The following is a 9884-nucleotide window of genomic DNA, read 5'->3' as shown; positions in this document are numbered from 1 at the left end:
TGCTGGCCTGCCGTGGGCTCACCACGGGGGACACAGCTGTGCCCGTGGGGCCTTGCTGGCTTGGGGTCCTCTCTGGGGGTCTCTAGCCCCTGCACTCCGCCTCCGCCCGGGGTCCGGTCCCGGCAGCATCCCGCTGGCGCTCTCCATCTCCCCTCCTCCTCTCCCCGCCGTGTCTCCTGCTCCCTTGCGAGATGGCGACCGGTGCCTCTGGCTCATCCTTTTCCCCCCGGGGCTGGGGGGGAATGGGTGGGCTGGGTCTGAACTACGGTATCGCCCCATCATGGGTGCTGCCACCCACCCCCCCTGCTGCAGGCAGGGTGCAGGCAACCCCCCTCTGAGGTAACCCCATCCCGAAACATCCCAGAGAGATACTGCTACAGCCCGTCCTAGAAGGATGACTGATGCCGTTTCTGTTACCCAGGGTACTCTAGAAAAAAACCACGCTAATTCTGGATTTGGGGTGTTCATTAATAGTTGTCTGTGCCTGCTTTTGCTGCTGCCACAAATCCCGCCGATCTTCTGATGTCCTGAAATACCAGACCTCTTAATTAACTGAGGGCCACCTGCCTTTTCCCATTGTTGCCACTTTTCTGGACACCTCAGCCTTGTCAAAGCTCACAGGGAAGGCGAGAACAGGATTTAAATCCTGCTTGGCAAATTCCCTGCCTGCTGGTTGAACACAAAAGGCCCCGTCGCTGCAGCAGGCAGCAGAGAGCCCTCGGCTCCCACGGGTGCCTGCTGGCGACCGGCTCCGGGACACATCGGCTCGGTGGAGGACATGGGCTTGCGGCAGGCTCTGTTGCCAGGTCTTCATGGGGGCATTCAGCACGTGGCCTGCGGCAGGGACTGGCTGAAAAGTGCAGTGCCGGTGGGAGGGGAGGAGAGGGCTGTGGGGCACTGCCGGGGGTCAGAGCCCCGGAGGGGGACCCCGTCCCGAGCCCCAGCAGAGGTGGGCGCAGGGGCTGTGTGTCCCACACGCGCTCCGCTACCACCACCACCAGCACCACCACCACTACCACCATCACCACCATCACTGCCACCACCACCACGCTGCTTTTCCTGCAGCATTGCACCCTGGGATGTGTAGTTTGTCAGCATGGTGCTGTCATCGTTGCTATGGCGGTGGCTATTATTACTAATGAGCGTTTCCAGCAGCCCCAGTTAACATCAGGAAGCCTTTCAAGAGGGGGGGACAATCCCCGCCCCAGAGGTCTGGAGCAATCAGTCGTTGGGTGAATTTCTCATCCCTCAGGCACTGGCGGCCTTGGCAGTTTGTTCACCAAGTTTGGGCTGGTGATGGCCCCGGGGAGCAGCGTGGATTTTAGGGATCCCCAGAGGATACTTTTCCTCCTGTGCCTCCGGGCACCCGCTGCCACTGAGGTCTCCCCATGACACTCCTGGGCCCCGCTGGGCAGCCCCAGCTGCCTGATGCAGCGGCTCCCGTTACCCCACGTGCTGTAACGCTGCCTTCTCCTCTCCCTGCGCCCGCCTCCATGCCAGCCGGCCGCCCTGGCCCCACTGCCCCTCGCCAGCTGGCGGCTTCTCGCAAATCATCCAGCATCGTCTCCGCACCGTCGCTCCCATCCGCCAGCCGAACAGCCATCACCGGTGAACAAAGAGCCTCCTTGTAGCAGCGAGCTCACGAGTTGTGGCGGCGTCAGCGCTTCGGGGATGCTGTGTCTCCAGAAGGGCTGAGCGCTGGCTCCATGGGACCCCCAAGGGCCGAGCTTCCCTCCTTCCACCCTTTGGAGCTGCAGGATGCTGGGAGCCTCCTTGCCCCTGCGCTGCGGTCACAGCCAAAATCCTGGGGGGCACAAGCGCCTCGAGCCAAGCCCTCTTATCCTTCCCCCCTTCTTCCTCCTCCTCCCATGCTCTTCATTTGGGATGCACTCAATGTCTCTGGGTCTCAGTTCTCCAGCACTAATGGTCTAATAAATTGATTGGGTTTTCACCAGAAATTGCTGATTCATAGAAAGGATATTTTTTTATGCTTTTGACAATGCTTTCTTCCAAAATATTCCATTTTACATTTTCTCCTGTGCCCTGTATTTATTTAGCCCCCCCTATGCCCCGCTCGTCCCCCCGCTACTGGAGCCAGCCAGGTGGAGGCAAGGAGAGGTCATGGTGGGGCTGGCGTGGTTCCTGCCGTACATCCCAGTGCAAACATGCTCCTCTCTTTGGGGTGCACACGCGGGGAAGGTCTGGGTGCTATAAGCAGGAGCATCCATCTCCTTCCATCTGCCCGGGACTGCCCGGTCCTCCTCCACTCGCCCCACATGACCCTGGACTGGCCACGGCCAACGGAGGGACTGTGTGCCGAGCATCCTCCCGGGATGCCCGCTGAGCCACACTGGTTGCCCCAGGTGTGGCTGCAATGGGTGGAGTGGGTAGACATGAGGATGCATGAAGCCCACGTGGGCCAGAGGAGGAGAAGGAGCGTTTGGATGCTGGTGACAGCACGTGTAACCTTGTCTGGCTCCCTGTTGTGCCTGGGTGCCAGGCGAGCTGCAGGGGGTACCCAAGAGTAATTTAATGCTATTAAATCCTTCCTACACTATTGCTTTCTAAAAGCACGGTGTTTCCACCATCACTAACACTCTGCTGCTACAGCTGGGTCTCCTGGCCAGTGCAGACCCCGGAGCGATGGGCACCGCTTGGCCAGGGTCTCTCCGATCTCGGAGCCAGGTCTGCTCTGCCCCCATGGGTGCTGACCCCATCCAGCCCCTCCCGGAGTGCCACTGGCCCCGCTGCCACCCCTAAGCGGGGTCACCCGAGGCTCTCATGCCAGCGCTGGTTCTGGCTCGTGGAGGTGCAGGGATGCTTTATTCTTCAGGGGAAGGACGACGAAAGGAGGGAACAAAATTCAACGCAAAACTGGGAGGCGAACGCAATATCAAAGGCAAAGAGCCAGAAACCCAGAGGCAGAACAACCCAAATTACTGTTCCCACAGCAACTCGCACTCACCGTCCTCACACCGCCAGGCAGACGCTTACCAGGCTGCCACCGAATGCGCGCACGCATTCGCCGTGGAGGCTGTGAGTTTGTCATCTCCAGTTTTGCCTTTCAATTCTCGCAACCCTGCTCAGTGTGCATCTGGTGGTATTGCACGGCACCGCACCAAACGCAGCCAAAGGGTGATTTTAGGTTGTCTGTTCCCATCCCGAGGAAAGGAGCAGAGGGTTGAGATGGGCTTTCCAGTGGGTGCAGGCTCTGGGTGCCACCATCTTTTTGGGGGGCACTTTCTGAGTGGCCTTATAGCAGATGCCTTTCCCACCACCCCGGGACCGTGTGTCTGTCTTTGCATGGACAAAACGTGCCGGAGAGCGATTTAACACAGGGCTCCAGCTTTCGTCGGCTGCTTTTAGCGAGCAGGAGCCGGCCGCAGGCTGCTCGGTGCTGCCGTTCGGAACAGCAGGGCTGCTTCTCTGCCCTGACCTCGGCTGGGTTTCGGCAAGCTGGATCAGCTGTTTGCCAGGGGATCTGTACCCGCTCCGAGCTCCTGTTTCTAAACATTGCAGTGATGCCAGTGGCTTCGCCCGTGTCATGAAGCAGGGCTGGAAGGGGTCTGGAAAGCCAGCTGGGAGCACCCTGCCCCTCTGGCAGGTCTGGGCACAGAGGTGCCAGCATGGGGGCGCGTTGCTGCGGGACAGGGGTGCTTTGGCAGGGGATGCTCTGGCCACCCAGTCTTCCCGAGGGGATTTGGTGTTAATGTGTTAAGAATGCTCTATACCTTCTAGGGCCACACAGCTTGGTGCACGACAAGCCCGGATGGGCTCTCGGCCAGGGCTGGGGAAGGGGATCTGAAGGGGTCAGGGGAGCTGAGCTGGTGCCGGGAGTGGGGATGGGAAAAGGAAGGCTGGCAGCAGACCCGTCGCCCTCAGCCTCGGCAGCAAACACTCGCCAGCAATGGAGCAAACCCGGCTGGAGCATTTCCTCATTCGGTGTCTCCTGCGGCATCTCACCAAAATCACACGGCCGGAGTCACGGGGCTCGGGGGGGACCATTTCCCAGCTCCTCCCCACTCCCCATGTCCCTGGGTTGACACCATCTCCCAGGAGGTCAGAACCTTGGACGATTTACAAATGAGGTTTCTGTTGCTCTACTTGGGTCTTAATTAACTGATTTCCATCTTGAGCTGTTAACTCCTTCTTATCTGGGACACTACCCAGTGCTAGACTTCTTGATGAGGCAAATTAGGGGCCTCTAATCCTATTCTATTCTATTCTATTCTATTCTATTCTATTCTATTCTATTCTATTCTATTCTATTCTATTCTATTCTTTCTGTCCTCATCTAACCTAATCTAATCCTGTTCCCTTCTCATCTCTCTGTCCAGGACTTTCCTACCCTATACAACACCTCTGATCTCCCTCTTTTCCATGCCATGCTTGTGGGTGAACGCAGCTGGGAAATCATCCTTGTTTCTGCAGTTTCTTCAGCTCCCAAGGACAGTGCAGAGAAAAGCTGGGGTTTTTTTTCCACCGTACTTTTCCTGACATGCCAGGAGACAAGCAGGAGGAGCCCCTGGTCCTCTCCAGGACCACACACTGTGCGTCGGCTGGTCTTCTCTGTCCCTCCCTCTGCAGGGCATCCATGCCTGGACCCCAGCACTCAGCCGGCAGCTGGGATCAGCCAGGGCTTCCCACGAGGATGTTCTGCCCGTGGTTTGAAAATAGCATTTATTTGCTCTGGGTTACCATAGTTACTTGTAGAAGTCGCACAGCACCGCTTCTGCTGCTTGGTTGGGTGATTCTCTCCGATGTGGCACGACCGGCTAATTTTACTGTCAAATGGACCCATCAAAATTGCAGGAATTTCTTAGGCGCTGGGTTACTCTGTGTGGGATGCCCTAGCCGCCCCTCACAGCTTTCAGCAACCCTCTCTTTAAAGTGCTGGATGCACCTGCAGTGCTGGAGCAGATTTTGGGTTCCTGATCACCGGGTTTGCATTGCTAGAAGGAGCCGACATGGTTTTCCCAGTGCCGAGCCTGTACTTGTGCTGCATCTCGGAGCTCTTGAAGACAAATACTGAGAGCCAGCACGGCAAACCTCCCCACCGCAACCCCACACCTGGTTTTCGGGAAGCTGGTCTGCAGATGGGGGACTGGAGCAGCTGATGTGTCCTGGAGAGACACTTTTGGAGATGTGATGCTTGGTGAGATAGGGATGCAGAGTGCTGCTCTCCCGCGGGATGGAAGCTGGCGGTGACGGCTCTTCAATCAACAGTGACCAGCAGCTCAGCATGTGAAGTACTGCGCATGTCTGTGTTACTTTGCACAAGTGATAGAGCTTGTCCTCGATGCCGGACCTGGCAGAAGCAAGCTCCAGCAAAGCCAGTGGGAGGGATGCTCGGTGGCAGGGAGCCGCGTGTGGGGCTGTGCTCCCGTGTGGAGACACCCCGAGCGGCGTAAACCCAAAGCGCAAGGTGGTCCGGCACCGGAGCCTCCAAACCGCGGGATTTTCCTGCCAGATGCTTGCGGGAGCAGGTGGTATTTGTTACCTTCCCCGCAGTGATGGCAGACACCGTCCCACGCAGGAGAGCCAGGAGCCAGCCCGGGATGCAGCTGGGACTCGCCTGCCCGCGGACATTTCCCTGCCGGCCCTGGGAGCTGGCAACCCAGCTGCCCCGCAGACAGCTGCCCGGGGGACAGCAGGCACCCGGGGGTGAGGAGTGCATTGGGGGCAGGACGTGGCAGGGCAAGGCAAAGCCCGGGGTGCCGCGCTCTGGCTGCGTGGCCACCTCTTTTTGGGGATGGAGCTGCCGGTGGATGCCAAGAACGAACAGCCACAGGGCACCAAGGAAGAGAAGCCTGATTTTGGGTCGTTGCTCGGCACCATGCTCAGTTTTGGGGAGAAAACATGGGTTGGTTTCTATCAGGAAAGGCGAGGACAGAAGCTTTCTGCTGCCTGGAGGATCTGCTTCAGAACCATGTGCTGGGCTGCCCTGAATCTGTCCTTCGTCACTGGGCTGGGACAGTGCAACGGCTCTGCCCCCCCTCCACAAACTCGCTCCTCCTCTGTTCTGCCATCTCTCCCTTGGCCTGCAGAGCTGGCAGGCGGAGAGGGAAATAAAACCTTGGCTGGCTGGCAGGACATACCGCCTTTCTGCAGAGCTGCTGCTGCCGCGTGGCGAGGCGGCTGAGAATATCGCTGTCCTGCTCCAAGCTGTGCCGGGGCAGGAGCCTCCCCTCCTCTGCCTCCCTGCCTGGCTCAGTTCTCATCAGAGTACCCCGCTACCAATTAGCAAATTAAATCCAATCCCTCTGGCTCTTCCCAGGTATTTCGGCACAGCTGCTCTGCTTTTGGCTCCTCCAGCCTTGGCTCCTGCACTTTGATGGAGCATCACCTCCAGCACGCTGCCTCCAGCTGGCTGCCGTACCGGGCTGTGCCGTGCCGGCTTCTCCTCTGGGCTTCTCATGCCCTTGGACGCCTCAACAACTAGAGATGAGATTGAGCTGGTGTCGGTGCCGGTGGCAGCTGGCTGGGAGCCCCCAAAGCTCCTCTCCTCCGGGGCTCATCGGACATGGTGTACCCCTGCGTCCCACCCTCCTCTTGCACACGCTTCTCTACCGGGCTTGACTAATACATATAGAAAAGGGTATTTTTGACTGGGTGAAGAAATCTGCTATAACAGGGTTAGATTATCCCCAACAACTGTTCTGTGCGTGAGTTGGAGTGACCAGTTTTCCTGCAGATGTGTTTCCGGGTGCAGGTGCTGGCAGCACCCCAGTCTTGCTCTGCCTGGCCTGGGGGTCCACGGGCACCATGCTCCGGCCCCCGGCAGCCTCCATTAGTTCACAATGGGGCATGACATCCCTGCGGTCTCACCTCCCTGCCCAGCTGTCGGGCAAAGGATGCGGCAGCCAGATCCGCTTTCCCAGCCGTGTCATCGCTGCCCAGGAGCACCCAAAACAAAATGCTGCGGGAGAGCCAAATTAAACAGCGTTCGGTTATCACTTTGTTTTAGCAAAGACAAACTGAAAGGGAGAAGGAACGTGTTTTCCTTTCCTTTTGTTATTTCCCTCTCAGGCCGTTATTTCCTTGCTGTGTTTGCCAGGGAATGGGAGCTGCCTGCTGAGCCCCGGGTGGCTCCAGAGCTGCTGCCGGGCAAGGCACAAGGCCTTTTTATTTTAAGAGGCATTCTTCTGTTTCCTGGGTTTCACATCTCGCTTGCAGGCAGTTCCTCGCCTTCAACACCCGATGTGAAACATTGCGCCAGTAGCGAGAGGACGGTTAGCTAATCATGGGGAAGAAGCGCACATCTGCTTATCTGAGCTGACCGGAGCCCCGCGCCGGGGCGGGCAGCCACGTGGTACCCACTGGGCTGTGCCGGCACACCGGCCGTGGAGGCCAGCGTCTGTTTTCCAAAAGCATGGGCGCCTCATCAGGAATGAGCATCTCATCAGGAATGAGAAAGACCGCAACGATTGCAAGGAAGGCCCCGGTGGTGGGAGGGAAGAGTTTCTGTTCCTCTTGGGCTGCTGGAAATGATCACAAAACCCACTGTGCAAAACTCACTTCCCGAGATGGGGTGGGCTGGGCTGAGCTTTCAGGGTCTGCCCTGTCCCATTGCCTTCTCCTCTAATCCTCCGGAGAGAAAGCACTGGTGCTTGCAGCCAGGGACGTACCCAGCCCCTGAAGACTGTATTTTAGAGCCACCTTGCAGGAGAGAGAAGAAAAAGCACAAGATTTCCCTGTCAGCCCCAGCCCTAAGGCTGGGATTTGCCAGACCAGGGCAGCTGGACCAGCTCTGCGTATGCCTGCGAAGGGGAATGAGCAGCAAACGTCTCTGGCTGCTGCAGCCGGGGAAAGCGGAGGCAGGTCCAGGTGGGACCACGGTCTGTGGCAGCCTGGGGCTGTCACAGCCTTTTTCCGGGGTGCCAGAGACGGGCTGGGGACGGTGCTGGGGTTTCCTCTGCCCATGCTCATCCTCGGCCGTGCTGGGCATGGCATCACGTCAAACACCTCCTCTGGAGGAAGCTCCATCATGCCATAGTCAAAGATGGTCTTAATCAGACCGCTTTGCTATCCTAGCAAAGAGAAAAGACCACAAGGAAATCCAGAGACCTCCAAAGGGTCCAGTGCAAGTTCTGAGCATAGCAGGGAGCAGGTCGGTTACCGGCGGGTTCCTACTATCCTTTTATATTTGCATTACAGGTGCACCCCAAGCCTCAGCCAAAAGGCAAGGTCCAGCCACATCCACCGCTGTCGGCAGGAGATGCGCTGACCTCAAGGGTGAAATACCCAAGAAAGGTGATATTTGGTAGGAGAAATTACTGCGTACCATGGACCTGCTCACCTCAGTGCCACCAAAGCAGCAGATCTGGACCATGGCCCCAGGGTTTCCAAAGCCCAGTCCCACTAAAAAAAGCTTTTTAGTGTTTTTTAGGCTGGCCATCCGTCACGGGCTCAACAGGCATCTCAGGGCTGCAGGGAGATCTTGAGTTTGGGCTCTTTGCTGGGGGCCGAGAGGCACGACTACATTAACCACCGGGTTTTGAAGAAGACACAGCCAAGATGGCAAAGTTCAGTGGATGCGGATGAAAAGGGCAAGAGTGTTTGTGGATGACAAAAGATCACACAGGGATATTGGCTCAGAAAAGCGGAAGAGGTAGAGGAGACTCAGTGGAAATATGTGGGGGACACATGAAAACAATCAGTTCCTCTTTCGACTATATCCCGTAAGTACAGTGCAGAAATTAAAGGGCAGCACATATGGAACAGATTAAAAGAAGCTGATTTTATGTATTTTATTTACTGTCAGGTTTTGAAATATACTGGCATGGTTCAGAAAGCCAGAGGTAGGGACAGCTGTGGCACGAAGCCCAGATGACAACACAGGTAATGAAGCATCGTGCTTTCCAGCACTGCTTTCAGGGTTTTATAAAACCAAGGGGTTTTTACAGTGGGAATAAATCCAGCTTTGTGACTCCTTTGTCTTTTGAGAGAGAGGGAAACACTGTCACCTTTAGTCCCTGATGGAAACCGGGGACAGCCAGGGATGAGGGCCGTCCCCATGGCTTCCCCACAGCCTGGCCCCGCACGGGACTCACCCCCGACCACCCTCCTGTCCCCGGAGGGGGAAAGTGGCTGGATACCCCCTAGCGTGTGCCGGCAAAGGGAGGACACCTCCCTGCAACGCAGGGGGCTGTGATTAGATTCCAGCCCCTTAACTAAGGTCAGGGCAGTAAATCTCCGGCGAGCCAAACATCTCGAGCCAAATCTGAGTTTGGTCCCTCCTCCATCCTCCCTCCAGGACTCGACATCGCTCTGTCCTCACCCCATCCCTTGCGCGCAGCTGGCTCCGAGCTGGCTGAGCATAGGGGAGAGGTGTGACATGCACAGTCCTGGGCCTCTCCGAGGAACACGCCGTTTCTTCCATAAAGATATTTTTTCCCATCAGCTGACACAGTCAGGATCACACGGGACAGCCTGAGCTCAGGAATAGCTCATTATTTAAGAAAGCCTGCACCGCTACATATGTATTAGTAATATTTGCCGATGCACAGGCACCACCCAAGCTATTGCTCTGTCCTGGCACCCTACTCATCCTCATGGCCCAACCCTCCCCATTTCCATGCTTGCAGAAGAGCTGCTGTGTGCTGGAGCCGCCCCGGCAGAGCCTGCGGCACTCGGCTCTTTGCTGTTCACTCACTGAGAGGTGCAGGCAAGGAGCTCCCTGCCGGGGCAGCAGCCCGATGCTCTGGACCTCGCCGGGGCGCCCCTGGGGACTGCACGGTCTAAACCCAGTTGCATGCCCCTCTGCAGGAAAGGCAGCAGGAAACATTTGTGATTGGGACAGAGAGAGTTTTGGCCCCCAGGGGCTTTCAGGACAGACCCCTTCCGTGGTTGTTTCAGCGACTGTGAGCGACCAGCAGCAGGGA

Source organism: Aptenodytes patagonicus, chromosome 13 (genome assembly GCF_965638725.1).
Source record: "Aptenodytes patagonicus chromosome 13, bAptPat1.pri.cur, whole genome shotgun sequence".
Classification (NCBI taxonomy): Eukaryota; Metazoa; Chordata; class Aves; order Sphenisciformes; family Spheniscidae; genus Aptenodytes; species Aptenodytes patagonicus.
The sequence above is the reverse complement of the archived record's forward strand: the minus strand, read 5'-3'. Positions refer to the sequence as shown.